The 14,345-nt window shown below is 36.8% G+C and overlaps 2 long non-coding RNA genes across 3 annotated transcripts in view; one reads left to right on the top strand and one right to left on the bottom strand.

Annotated features, from left to right (window-relative positions):
• Nucleotides 1-14,345, bottom strand: part of LOC136254613 (uncharacterized) — a 522,347-nt gene that overhangs the window by 401,757 nt on the left and 106,245 nt on the right. The gene's annotated exons all lie outside the window — the stretch shown is intronic.
• On the top strand, nt 10,509-12,902 carry LOC136250021 (uncharacterized). The gene is made up of 3 exons (XR_010698426.1): nt 10,509-11,117; nt 12,346-12,464; nt 12,740-12,902. It is a non-coding gene; the product is annotated as an uncharacterized lncRNA (long non-coding RNA).

Raw genomic sequence — 14,345 nt, forward strand, 5'->3', positions numbered from 1 at the left:
ACACAGTCAAGTAAAGCCTTACAGTGCAGCTTTGTTATAATTACATCATGCAAATATTATGGCATGATGAAAGCAGCTTTATTGGTTACTTGAATGACAAATGATTCTCACTTTCCAATAATGATTTTTCCTTCAGGGAGGCACAAATATACAGGTGCACTTACAAAAGATTTACACAATAGCAATTCAATGTAAAAATTTGCACAATATTGGCTATATGTATAGCGATGCATAATTAGATCTTTAACAGGGTAAAAATGTTTAAAATCATTCAATCACTTTAAAATAAAGGTTGCACATGGCTTCATGAAAGTTATAGTATAAAGGGCATGAAATGGTTCCTTCATATCAGTAGGATTCAGGACTGGGAGATGGTATCAAATTATTTTGCCTTGATATCTAACAAAACTTATAAGATTACAAGCAATTCCAGAAAAGAGAAGAGTTAATTCAGAGTGTGAACTTCTTATACTTAGTTTCAAGGGTTACATTTTCAGGAAACTTCTTCGCACTATAGGTATAGCCAAGAGTTCATATATATATATATATATATATATATAGGGAGGGATTATTATGAACTCTTGGTATAGCTATGTATTGGCGGTTAAACAATGTATAGCTTCTTACATGACATTTATTTGCATTATCTGATCATATTGTAAGTATAAGATATACCCTAAAGCAGTCAGACAAAATGAACTACCCTAATAGAACAGTCACTTAGATACAGTAAAAATCTCTTCACAATTCTTGCATGCTGTATCATTTCTCATGTGAAAATATTCCCAATAAAGATTTTACAGTTTGTTATGGCTATGCAGCAGGTGTTTGTGGCTCTCTGTGCATAGCTAGTTTTGTCAGCTGAGCAGTTGCAGACTGTCACAAGACATGTGAGCTCTCAAATAACAATCAGTTGTGATTTGTTTGCTCTTTATAGTGTGTAAAAGCTGAAATCATCTGAATTTGCTCAAAAATTTAATCAGCAGTTGTAGTTTTCGCAGCAATAAATGTCCGATATTTGATATGCCTACATGCGTTTACAGATTTAATAATTACTGAAGAATAGAATTGATTTATAAGCTGAAACTTGGTGGGCTGAACCTTGAAGGATTACTGGAGTGGCCTACTTATCCACTTTGTAATATAAAAACCTTTTGATGGCAAGAAGTCATGAATGTTTAAGTAGTGGTTGAATGTAGAGAAAATCTCAGATTCCAGCTGTTGAGCCGTCTCCCTTGGCACATGCCTAGATTGCAGTGTTTATTCTAGGGATGTTAGGGCCCCCCGAAAAAAATCTCACACTCCCCCTAAAAATTTGAATGAAAACTACACTGTATACTGATTTTAAAATGGCACACAAAACTGTCAAAATGCCTTCAGATTCCTTCTCAGACAGTCTAATCTGTAAAACTTTTCAAGGTAAAAAATGGCACTACCTTAAATTAGAATTTCAAAGGGTATAATGTATGACTCTCAAAAATACCTACACAGTAAACTATTTGACATTTGCAGAGACTGTATTCACCCTGTTTATTAAATTAAGCCTGTTTTCAAAAGAGCTCACTTAACTTTCAAAACTGCATGTACCTTAAATTCAATCTCAGTAAGTCTAATCTTAATTATTTTTAAAGCCAGTTTACCTTCAAATAGCACGCACAACCAACAAAACTAGTTACCATCAGATTTAATCTCAAAAAGCTTGATCTTAAAATAATTCTTGTTTTGAGAATGGTCCTATAACAGCAGCATCTGACTGATGTATGAATCTCTAGTAGCTACTCTACCAACCTTAGAATCGGTAAATCACAGATTGTAAACTTGAATTGGATATGTGTAGCTAGCTGTTATATAAACTTTCACCTGGTCACCCCCAAATTCTTGATTCCCCCCTAAAAGAGAAATCCTAGAATAAATTTAAACACTGTTAGATTGCATGTTGCTGGAGATCACTTGCAAGTCACCACTGAGTGTGGGATTTTTTCTGCATTCTTCACAGTTTTAGATACATGTTTCTGACTCCCTGTATTTACAGGTCTAGCCTTCTCACAGGTCCCTAGTTGGATAGCACATAATATAGACTGTTCCAAATGATGGTTGAAGGGAAAAGTGAATCATGGTAAGCATTTAATCTCCTCCCATATTTATCATTTATTTGAATCAGTTGCTAATAAGTGGCTAACTGAATGTCAGTTCAATTAACTTGCATTAATTACAGAACTGGTTTGACAATGTTTAACCATTGTGTGATAGCTATAACCTGTTTGACAATATTAATATATATATATATATATATATATATATATATATATATATATATATATATAATGTATATATCAGCTATCAGGCAATTCAATCATTGAAGCATGTGCATACATTTAATGGCCTATATTATTCACCCTGTAGATCATACAGTTTACATAATACGAGGGGTGGAGCTGAGGAGACACCTTTTTTTAGGGAAGGCAGGCTGGGTGTAACTAGGCTTACGTACTTTATTTTATATTTATTATTAATGGTTCTGAAAAAGACCAAAGTCTTATATAACCATACAAATTAAATTAAATTACATAAATTATATATAAATCTACTGTCTCTCCAATAAATGTCTAGTAATGTCTTAAAAGAAGTTGTGTCCAAAACATTTACTATATCAGTTGGAAGGGTGTTCCAGTCGTTGATTATTCTGTTAGTAAAAAAAATTAATCTAGTGTTGGTGTTGGCCCTTTCCTTATATAACTTACCATTAGATCTTGTGGTGTTACAACTTATGGTAAAAAGATCTTGATGTGGTACCTCAACTAACCCCCTGATAATTTTATAGGTAGTTATCATGTCCATTTTTATTTTAGGGGATGACATGTCTTTGTGTGCAAAGCACACTAGTATGTGAAGCATGCCAGGGTCTAGGGTCATGCCTCCCAGAAAATTTTTAGACCATTTGAGATTGAATCTGAGAGTGATTTTGGCAGTTTATCAGAATACTATTAATATTAGCTTGATTGTTGTAAGGGTAACTGCTCTATTAGGGTATCTCAATCTTGAGGCATTAGTATCCAGAGGACCTATAAAGGGGTTTGAGGGTATGTCATCCTCCTCAAGGAAATTTTTATGAATCTGAGAAATTGTTGACTGTTGTATTAGGGTGACTGCTCTATTAGGGCATATCAATCTTGATTCATATGGAATCCAGTTGACTCACTGGAGTTGAGTTGCAGGTAACAGGGGCGGATCCAGGGGGTTCCTTGTTTTGAAAAGCCTTCTCACTCGAGATACTCTAATAGAGCAGTCACAGTGGTCTTTTGAGGAACAGTGTAGCAAGCTATATATCTAGTTATAAATAAGGAAGGAAATATAGTTGGTGAGGTGGCAGCTATTGTCAGCAGGTAATGACCTTTTTTTTTTTTCTTTTTTTTTTTTTTGGTCTTCAACTTATACAGCTAGGCTGAAGTTGCAATTTCAACTCCCCTTTTTAAAAGTCTGGATCCGCCCCTGGGTAACTAAGCATTTGTATAGTTAGCTATATTTGGTGTTAATCTTTTTGACAGGGGCTACAGCCCTCCTTGTCCCCCCCTTCTCTACCACCCCTGCATAATACTGTATAATACTGTTCCATATATCTACACTTACTGTCAACTATTTCCTTCACCCCCCAAGCTAAGATTTTTCAGGGTGTAAACAAGCTTAAAGGGACCCTGCCAGAGCTAAATATATTGGACGAGGTTGGAAAATTTTGTACATAAGTAACATGAAATAAATTTGGGATAATTCTGAACTCAAACTCATGTTTAGAAATTTGTCAAAATGGTATCAACTGTGCTAGTGCTGCTAGCTACCAGCACCCTGAATTTTACAGTTTAAATGAAACAAAAATAGCTAATGGTCTATAGCTATAGCTATAGTGATGACATTGTAAAGCTGATCCCTTGACTTACTAAATAGAACCCAAACCTAAACTTTTGACTAGCTACTAGAATAATGAACTTAGTTCCACAGATAGTATAGGGTGTGTTAGTGTCCAATTCTATTGTCTGTTACAAAAATCAGAACCTTTTCCAAAAAAATATCCCTGCCAGGTAGGGTCTTCATTAAGACTTTGCAGCCTCCTCCTGGTTCTACTAGAACATTGTGGCAAAGATTAGAGTCATTGTTCTTGTAGCTTAGTGCCAGCTGGTACCATTTGTGGTAGTGATGACAGAGGTACTCCACATCAAAAGAATTTTCAATTTCTAATAAGGACTTTTCCTACAAGATGTTGTTTTTATTGTGTAGATGTCTACTGGCAATACACATCAATTATTATGACTTCTCCATATGTATCCCATATTTTGTTTTCTAAGATTCTGTAGAGCTACATGTAGTTATTATCCAGATTGTAGAGTTTTTTTTTCAAACGATAGGAAGATTATGCAATTAGCTACTTATAATCACATAGTATAACTAATGCTACAAATGTATGTAACTAGCTACTACTACTACTACTACTACTACTACTACTACTACTACTACTACTACTACTACTACTACTACTACTACTACTACTACTACTACTACTACTACTACTACTACTACTACTACTACTACTACTACTACTTTTCATTAAAAGAATTGCATGTACACACAATTGTACAGAGAAAGAACAGAATCATGTACAAGTACATAAGATAATGTTCATTAAATCACATTTGTACACCGTAAGACATGAACAGTTCCAATTATGGCTGCCTTTTGAATGGTACAAAATAAATTGTTAGAAAAGTCTGGGATACGACGAAGGTGAGTAATACAGTTAGAAGATACTACACCTGTACATCCAACCACCACAGGGATAATTACTACCGGCATTCTGTACATCATGTGATAATCATGTGCCAATGATTGATACTTCTGTAACTTTTCTTGCTCCTTAGAGGGCACATTTACATCAGCTGGACAAGAAACTTCAATGAAGTAGATCTTCTTAAGGTCATAGTCAAATGAAACAATATCTGGACGATTACTCAGGTGGTGACTGGCAGACTGTAAGCTAAAATCCCACAGGATCTTCACTGCCGATGATTCAACCACAGCAGGGGGTCTATGAGTGAACCAACACGAGGAACCAGGTAAAAATCCATGCAGCCTCATCAAATGCCAATGCACCACTCCAGCTACTAAGTTATGACGATATAAATAAGCAGTGGCAGCCAATGATGGACAAGCTGCCAACAAATGAACAACAGATTCTTCATGCTCTCCACACAATCTACACATTATAGAAGGAATGCTCATCTTCATAATCTTAAACTGAAGAACTGTGGTGGTGATGGCCTGATTCTGAATGGCAAGTATTGTAGATTCCGACTCTGAGTGAACATGGCTTTTCAGCCAGCACACACTTCTAGTCTTGTCATCATCAACAGAGAGAAGGATAGAAGCCGTTAAGTCACAGACACTATTACATGATCCTATAAAGGCAGCCAAAGCAGATGGGACAGACTCACACATTCTAAACCTCCAAATCAAAAAGGTAAGGAAGCTTGACACCATGAAGAGTCTGAAAGGCTGTGCTGCATAATACGACCAAGACAAGTGCAAAGGTTATGGTCAGATTTGCGGAGAATGGGCTTCACTATGGGGAAAGGCACAGTGCAAAGTAAATGAATATTTATTTATTTATTTTTTTATTATTATTATTATTAGCACTTTACAGTGACCAGCACTGAAGGTCTGACAGCAACATGTGCTGCAGCCTTAGGATTACCTACCCTACAAGGGAATAATTTTACAGCTACTTATAATAAACAGCTACGCAGCATATGAAGTTCAACCTGAGGGTCATCCAATATTGCAAGTTTGTCTTGAGTCAAAGCCACCTTATCCATACGAGAAGAAAGAAAGTCCTTAAAGAAATTATCATCACCCCAAAGTGGAGAACCCAATAGTTCCAAGCCAGAGACTCTCTGGACGTCAAGGAGAGTTCAAGAAAGGAGTTCCCAGAAGGCCAAACTTGGAGAAATTCAAATGAAGTCCAAAATCTGGCCTTCGAGTCGTAAAGTGAGGCAACATAGTGATAGTAAAGAGGATCATCTGCCAACTAATGTGTCATCATCAAGGTACCAACATTTAGCTGTACAAGATCATGAAGATGGACAGAGTCAATGAATTGTAAAATAACCAGTGAAAATAGTAAAGGGTCTAAAGAGTTCCCTTGTTGCTCCCTTGTAGAAGTTAGCAGTCATCTATTACCAAAATGTAACACAGCTGGCTGAGAGTACACCACTTTACCCAAGTAAAAAATCTCTGGAAAGTCTTCAGACACATGAGCAAAAAAGCTGGGCGATCACCTTCATTAAAACCATATTTCATGTCTACCTTCAATAAAGCTAAAAAAAGTAGAGTCTGAAATTGCTATACCTCTAAACAAATTGATAGCCATCTCCCAAATCTTAATTACCCTCACCATAATCTGTCAGTACAAGACATTCACACCCAACTTTTCAATTCATATAAAGGTAGCTACATTGGCAAGAGGTGGACTACCAGAAAATGGGCTCCCTTCAACAGTATTGTTACATAGTGTTTACTGGAGTATATGATACGTCATTCTGTTAATGTTAGAGTTGACATTCTATTGGTATGTAATTATTAGCTAAACAGCAGATTTCTTCAGTGCTTTCACTACTTGGTAGCTTGAAGTTCTTAATTTTTGGCAGTGTTTCAATTTGGTAACTAGTAGCATTCAAACACTCTTGGCAGGCATTATTTAGTTCAGTTATCCTTGACATCACTTGACATTACTTGAAGCTTGAGTCTCAGTATCTCTCTGTCCAATCACTTTGATGGCTGCTATAGCAATTGTTGTCCAAACTTCAAAAATCTCTTGCATGCGACCTTCGGTAAGTTCCAATGTATGTGACAGTGTATATTAAGTCTGGAGTGAACCAATGGCTATTTGATAGCTCTGTTTACTATATTTTTGTGACGTTTATTTGGAGTTACCGTAGATACTGTAGAATAACATAATGTGTGGAAGATTAAGTTTGTCACGAAGCTTTGTGAAGATACGTTTGAAATGTTTGTAGTCAACAATAGGGTGTTCTATGTAAGAGCAAAAGATGGAGGTAGTAAAGAGCCTTGTAATTGGAACTAATGTACTCATAATGCTACAGTGACCAGGCCCTTCCTCTTTATGTGAAGGGGCGGGTGCCACCAGACTATATCAGCACTTGGCATAACAGACAAAACTATATAATTTATGATCCTACTTGTCTTGCTTGTCAATGAGGGAACTGTAACTCCACCATCTGTAGGTGTGCAGTTCAACCGATAATCACAGTATTCTAAGTATCCGTGCAGTATGATGAAGGTGTCAGGGCATTCCTAAAGTACAACTCTATATGCCATTACAGCTTTTTCACACAAATGTTGATTGATTGATTGATTGATTGATTGTTAGTTTAAATTCCAGTGTTTGGACTAGTCATTCTTCTGCACTGGAGCACACACATACGCTGAACATAGCTACACATACACAGTTTACAACAAATACATATACAAGAAATATACAACCACATGCAAATGTAGCATGAAATAACAGGCACACAACATACACAACTACAAAAACTAAATAGAAAATTTTTTTAAAAAAATACTCATAAACTGTAGCAGAAAAAATAGATGACATAGCTAATGCTTCTGGCAATCTAACCCACAGTTTTCCAGCCACATCTCTGGGTTTTGTCAGTCTGCAATGATCCAGTTTAGCACACTGATTCTCATGTCTGGTACAGTAACCATTCCCGGTACCGAATTCTATTAGAGGGTCAAGAAGCATACCTTGAGGAGAACTATACTGTTTATAGATGGCATATAAAGAGCAATACTGAATCACTGGTAACCAATGAAGTCTAGCTTGATACACAGAAACATGATCATATTTGTGCAATGATGCAGCAATGCGGACTCCCCAATTTAGCAGTCTTTGCAGGCACTTGGATAGAGGTACCTTTCCATCATCCTATTATATATACAAAGCATAAAACTTTAGCACTTGGCGCGCTGTGCGCGCCAAGTGCTAAAGTTTTATGCTTTGTAGTTGCTTTGTAGTTGCCTTTGCAGTTTTAGGAAATTGGATTTCACCAAATCCAATTTCCAATGTTTAACTGTAAGCTTCACCATTTACCATGACTGGTTTTCTAAGCTTTAGAGGTCACTCAGTGTTAATTGATCTATATTACACAGGATTCTCTAAAACATAATGATATTCCTCCACCCAAGAAACAAATTGAAGACATCTTGTAATTCTTTGTTAGGCTTCCCTTGTAGCTAGCTATATGTGACCGGCTCTGTGAAAATGGGCCATATAGCCTCTCTGAATTCCCAACTTTGACTAACCATAACATTTCCTGCTTTCAATGTATTCTCCCCACAACGCAGTGGTGTGTTAGGACTACACCATGGCCACATTTCATGGTGGCACCATTTCAGTTATGGGTTTCCAAATTTGTGCTATTGATAAGGCTACATGGACCATTTTCTCAGATAAGGGGTCACATATATGCTACTCAGCATAACAACTTTATGCACAAGGTGGGGAGTCACCTTGCATGCATAGGATCTAATCCATAAATCATACATGGCATGAAATACTCCACTATTACTTTACTGCAATGATGCCTTGCTACAATAATTAGGTTGTAGATTATCAGGTGAAGTAAGTTGTTACAATTTATGACCTGGTCGATACCATTTAAGGCAACTGTTGACCTGTTGCAAATAACTGTAATCACATTATACAGTGAAACTTACACACTGGCACCTTGAATTGAACTTTCCCTGATTCCAATTTACAATACAAGTGTAGCTATGTGGTATAAAAAAAGTGTTTGGCCATTTGTAAATCATCAGGTACGGCTACACTCTAGTATTAGTGTGGTTTAAGTACTCACAGTTTGGCCACACCTCTACCACTGCCTGAGTACCCCAGACTGACGACAGACTAGTATTTGTGTTGCTTAAGTACTCACAGTTTAGCCATACACTAACCACTGACCGAGTTCCCCACGTTGGCAAGAGACCAGCATAGCTAAAGTATAGAGTATACTTGATGGATGTATTATAGACTGCGTACAATATACATAAGCACTGCAAGCAACAAGCATACCTTCTTCTCCGTATAGCAGTGACCACTTCAAAGTGATTTCTTTTTCATAATAAATATTCATAGAGTTGCGACTCACATCCTATGGAATTGTGTGGTCAATACTACCAGGAAACACATCCAGCCCAAAATCACCAACCAATAACAGAAAGATTTGCACACATAGTAGTAGCACGTACATTTGTAGAATGCCCACTTGCACTCTTTCAGTTTTCATGCAGCCCCACTCTCATTATGTACGCATTGTACAGTCTGAGTGCATTGGGGGCTGACATTGGAGATGCTGTATGCATTAACGTCTTGTGGTGGTAGCTAACAATTGTTCTTTTAACGAACCAACCCCAGCATTGAAATCTGTATTCCTACCTAGAATAGTGCTTAAATGTGTGTGTGCTCTGCTGATTATGCTCTTGTAAAGTGAATGACACTGTAATAGAGAAGTCAACTCTCCTAATAGAACATGGATTTTTAACTTGTGACTCCACTCTTTGAGCTGTTCCACCATGTTGATGTGTACTACAGCATGTACCCAATTGAGGCCACAACATGCCCACTAGCTACAATCAAAAAATAAATGTTTAAGGTGACAATGTAATTATCTTTTGATTTTAAACACGCAAAAGTGCTTTTGTTGCCTCACATATTGTTTCTCCTTATGCACATTTGTTCATTATTTGCCTTCAAATAGCTTGCTAAATGTGTAATGAGCGGAGGGTCAGTGATCAAGGTTGCCACACTGTACAGACTGCGTATAGTACTAAGACATGCTTATTGGAAGATTGAATCTGTGTCAGAGGCATGTAGCTAGACCTATACATCAAGCATGAATATTAGATTGATATACTAGAAATAAATTTCACTCTAATAGAGCATTCAAGACAAACCAAATAATATACACTCCATGAACAAGTAATATAGCTGTAGTACACAGCCAACACAGCTTGAACAGTGATAATGGATAATGGTAATTACCAGACTGCCTGCACTCCACATTTGGAGTGGCCTAATTTAGTAATCACATATTCCATATTAGTCGATAAAGTTACCTGCACTGTAACCTGCATGGTTTGCATGAACCAGTGGTGTGTGCAGTGCATTACTCTGCAGCTGCTATATTAACATACGTACTAAGGCCTTGCTGTATATATGCATAGACAGAGACATGATTTTCCAGCCTTTTAAAGTTTATATCTTTCCGATACATTATGAATTAAAAATTTGGCAGCATCAAAGTTTCTAGTAGCAACATGCACATAGTATTCAAATGGACAAGTACAGTTGATAGTCTTATCCATAGGATTTTATGCACCTAACATGTCCTATATTTGAATGCACTGGAGCTGCCACTATATATATATATATATATATATATATATATATATATACCACCACAAGGCTTGCGTTCCTCTCTATAGAATAATCAAGATAGAAAATTATACTATAGTTTTCAGTACTAGTACTGCTTGCTGTAATTCATTCACTTCTGTCATACCATAAATGATGCGTTGGTTACTGATGGCAGCGGAGTTACCACATAATCACAAATGTTTGGAGCAAGTATTTCCATGGATCAACAAATTTCAGTATTTTCGAGATATTATTTTCAACAGGAAAATGTAAATGCTGTTTTTAGCGCTCTCTTTTCTCATCACACCATCATAAAGTACAAAACAAAAGGAATAAAAAATATCACGGGCCCCTGTCAAGGCCTTTATTGATGTTTAAATTTAATAAACTTGTATGCTAAAAATCTGAATCATCTGAGAAGAAAATCATCTGAGAAGAAGTACCCCTCCTATCAAATGTTGTTTATAGAATGATCATTTCATGTACAGATTATTATCTATTTTGCTATGTGTGTTGCCAGGAGACGGTGAAGAGTGCAGCTTGTACTGTATACTGGTTATGATACTTTTCCTAGTCATCGGTACCAACTGAGCTTAGAAGTAGCTAGGACAACATTCTGGTGAATTGCACAGTAAGATACTGTACATTTGTTTGTTTGTTTACCAGTAGTGAATTATTGTTATCCGCCTGTAGATGTTAATTCATGACAATATACTTTACTTGTTAGCAGCAGCATGCAGAATCGATTTCATCAGTATAACCAGCAAACCTAACTAACCAAGCAAGCATAGCAACCAACTAACTTGGTTAGCAAGCATAGCTAACCAGCAAACCTTTCAAAGATCAAGATACTCTAATAGAACAGTCAATGAAATCAAAATCCTCTAATAAAACAGTCACCACACAGATTATTTTGGGATGATTACAAAATCTATCTGATAATCAGTTTTGTGAGGTTAATTTTCAACTCAGTACACACATTTTGAAATTTCAAGAATTGTAAATTAACAACCATGTCAACATTTTGGACCGTGACTGGTCACTGCACTCCATGGCCAGATGTGTCTGCACCTCTGGAAATCCCCTTTCAAAAATCCTACATCCGCCCCTGGGTTGTTGCCTTCTTTACTTTACAATAATCAAATTTGTTATGACACCCCATTTTGTGGCCATCATGGCCTTTGTCCGTGGCTTCTCCGGGGTACACCCAAGACACTAATCACCCTAGATATGCAAGTGTAGATGTATGCAACCACAACAAGGCGAGTAAATACCTCTTCGCTTGCAGGCATGATGAAGCAGTTTCATTGTTATTGTGCTGCATTGCATACAATCAAAAATGAATAATATACATAAAAGGTGGATAAAATCTATGCTATTGTTGTTGCAGCTAACACCAGCCTGCAGATTATACACAGAGAATAGCATATACCAGGTATCCATCACCACAGTTGGGTTGGTAGACTACCATCTAATACTTAGCTGCAGCACTTACAGTACAAGGCAGCAGATATTTCCACTCATCATTTTCTGATGGTCAATGCATGTCTTTAATTAGTGTCATGTTTGTTTACTGTATAACGTATTGTTAATTATCTTTTTGCAACTGATAATTAATGGTAAGAATAGTTTTACGGCATGCATTGTACATTGCACTGTTTTAAGTAATCCTGACCCAACCACTCCAGTCCACTTACTATGTGGTAGGAAGATAGTTTGTGTACCGTACCACATGACCCCACAGTATAATCAGAGTTATCCTGACTTTACATGGGTGTACCTGTAACCTTCTTTCCATTGGTTATTGGTGTGTTAATTAGTAAAATGTGTTGATACACTTGTATATTTTTGCTATCTAGTATAGTGACAGGACAGAGATGTCATTGAGTCATTGAAGCCAGTCATCTTTCAATGATAATCTACTTTTGTATTGTCATCTGATCATACAACTGACAATACACTTTAGTCGAACAAGAAGGCAAGCACTACAGATCACATACACACACGCATGCACACGCCAACCCTCTCTCCCCTCCTGCACATACACGCACTCCTCCACCCACACACACACACACACACACACACACACACACACACACACACACACACACACACACACACACACACACACACACACACACACACACACACACACATTACACATACTTACGGAGTTTACATACATGACTAGTACAAGCCATGCTTTACCTAATCATTTTGCACTGCTTACATTAAGCTGTGTTCGTTTTATAGTCTTGGATGGACCTATCAAGCATCCAGGCTGTGTTGCAGATTATGACTATAAATTATTATTGTAACTTTCTATTGCATGGTATGCATATATACATTATTTTGTATTACTACATTTTTTTATTTTACATCATCATTGAAATAATGAATATGTACGAAATCAAATAGTTACTGATGTCTGTGATCCTTTGTGCTATCTATATTGTAACTTAATAATATATCACAGTGATAGCACATGTTCAATAGATAAAATAAATCAAATAAAGTAAAAACATTAACAAGTTTCATGATATTTGTGTTATTAGCTGCATTGTCAAATCAATAAAACACAAAAGTCCATCACGGAAATTGGCTTTATTGCCATTCACTAAACTATGAAATATAGTTTCACAGCTTGGCCACTGTTCCTTAAATCTCTCCATCCTAATACTCTTCAAATCCTCCCTTTGTTCCAGGGGATCTTGTCCGAAGTTACTGAATACAGTCAATCGGCCTCCGTTTTCTTCATACAGTCTGCCAGCTTCATCAGCCTCTGGGACAAGGTGGTGGTCTATGGACTTTGTTTGGTTATTTTCCATCATCAAAATGTTTGGAATCCCTCTCCCTGTACAAAAGAAATGATGACAACTCATGTGATGTAGTTACATATAGCAATGTGCAAAGGTGTTGTGCGCATAATGCATGGCTAGTCATTTACCTGTGATCCTATGCTCGTTCCAGCCAGCCACAAATGTTTCTGTCCCTACTTGGCTAACTTGGATGCCGTACCAGAACACGCAAAATTTGACACCACCATCTTCCATGTTGATTTCTTGATTTTCTACCATTTCTATTAATACACTCTTAATAGGATAGTTTATCCTTGTGTTTATCTCGACCCACATCCTTTCCACCACATGGTTCTGTTATTATGAAAATGAACACATCATCAATGCTAACAAACAGTTATGAAATCAGAGTTTACAGTAATACACTGACAGTGTTCAGCCAACTTGTATCATTTCTCCAAAATTAAAAATGTAGGATGCCAGGATGGTCATAAATCCCAACCTCTGTTTTTTTTGTTTTGTGTTATAAAAGACAATCAGACAATGGGCACACAATTGCAATGGATACTTTTTTAATTAAAAAAATCGACAATACAGGCAGATACAAAATTGTTCCCACCACCTGATTAGCAGTTGTTTCAGGTTTTATGCCACATGGGCTGAGAAAGGTCTCATAAATCACAAACTCTGGTCTATGGGTGTAGAAAGGTCTTCTGATTACAGATATCATATGGAAAACATATGCAATATGTGACCGGATCTTGGAAAACCTACCTTTTGGGCACAAGAAAACTTTTTGGGAAAACTCAAATGAAAATTTCAACAATTTAAAAAAATTTTTATTTTGCACATTTGGATAAAGCAACTATTAAACCTTCTTGCTGTGAAGTTTCACACCCATAGCTTCTTTTTCCTAGGAGATATGGATGATTATATCACACCATGTAGTAATTTCACATGCGTGGGACAACAAATAACTTACAAATTGGGTAATTTGTTCAGGTGCTGGAATGGCTAAAACTTAGTCTCAGACAATGATACATGGCATTTCATTGCAGAAA

This window comes from Dysidea avara, chromosome 1 (genome assembly GCF_963678975.1).
Source record: "Dysidea avara chromosome 1, odDysAvar1.4, whole genome shotgun sequence".
NCBI lineage: Eukaryota > Metazoa > Porifera > Demospongiae > Dictyoceratida > Dysideidae > Dysidea > Dysidea avara.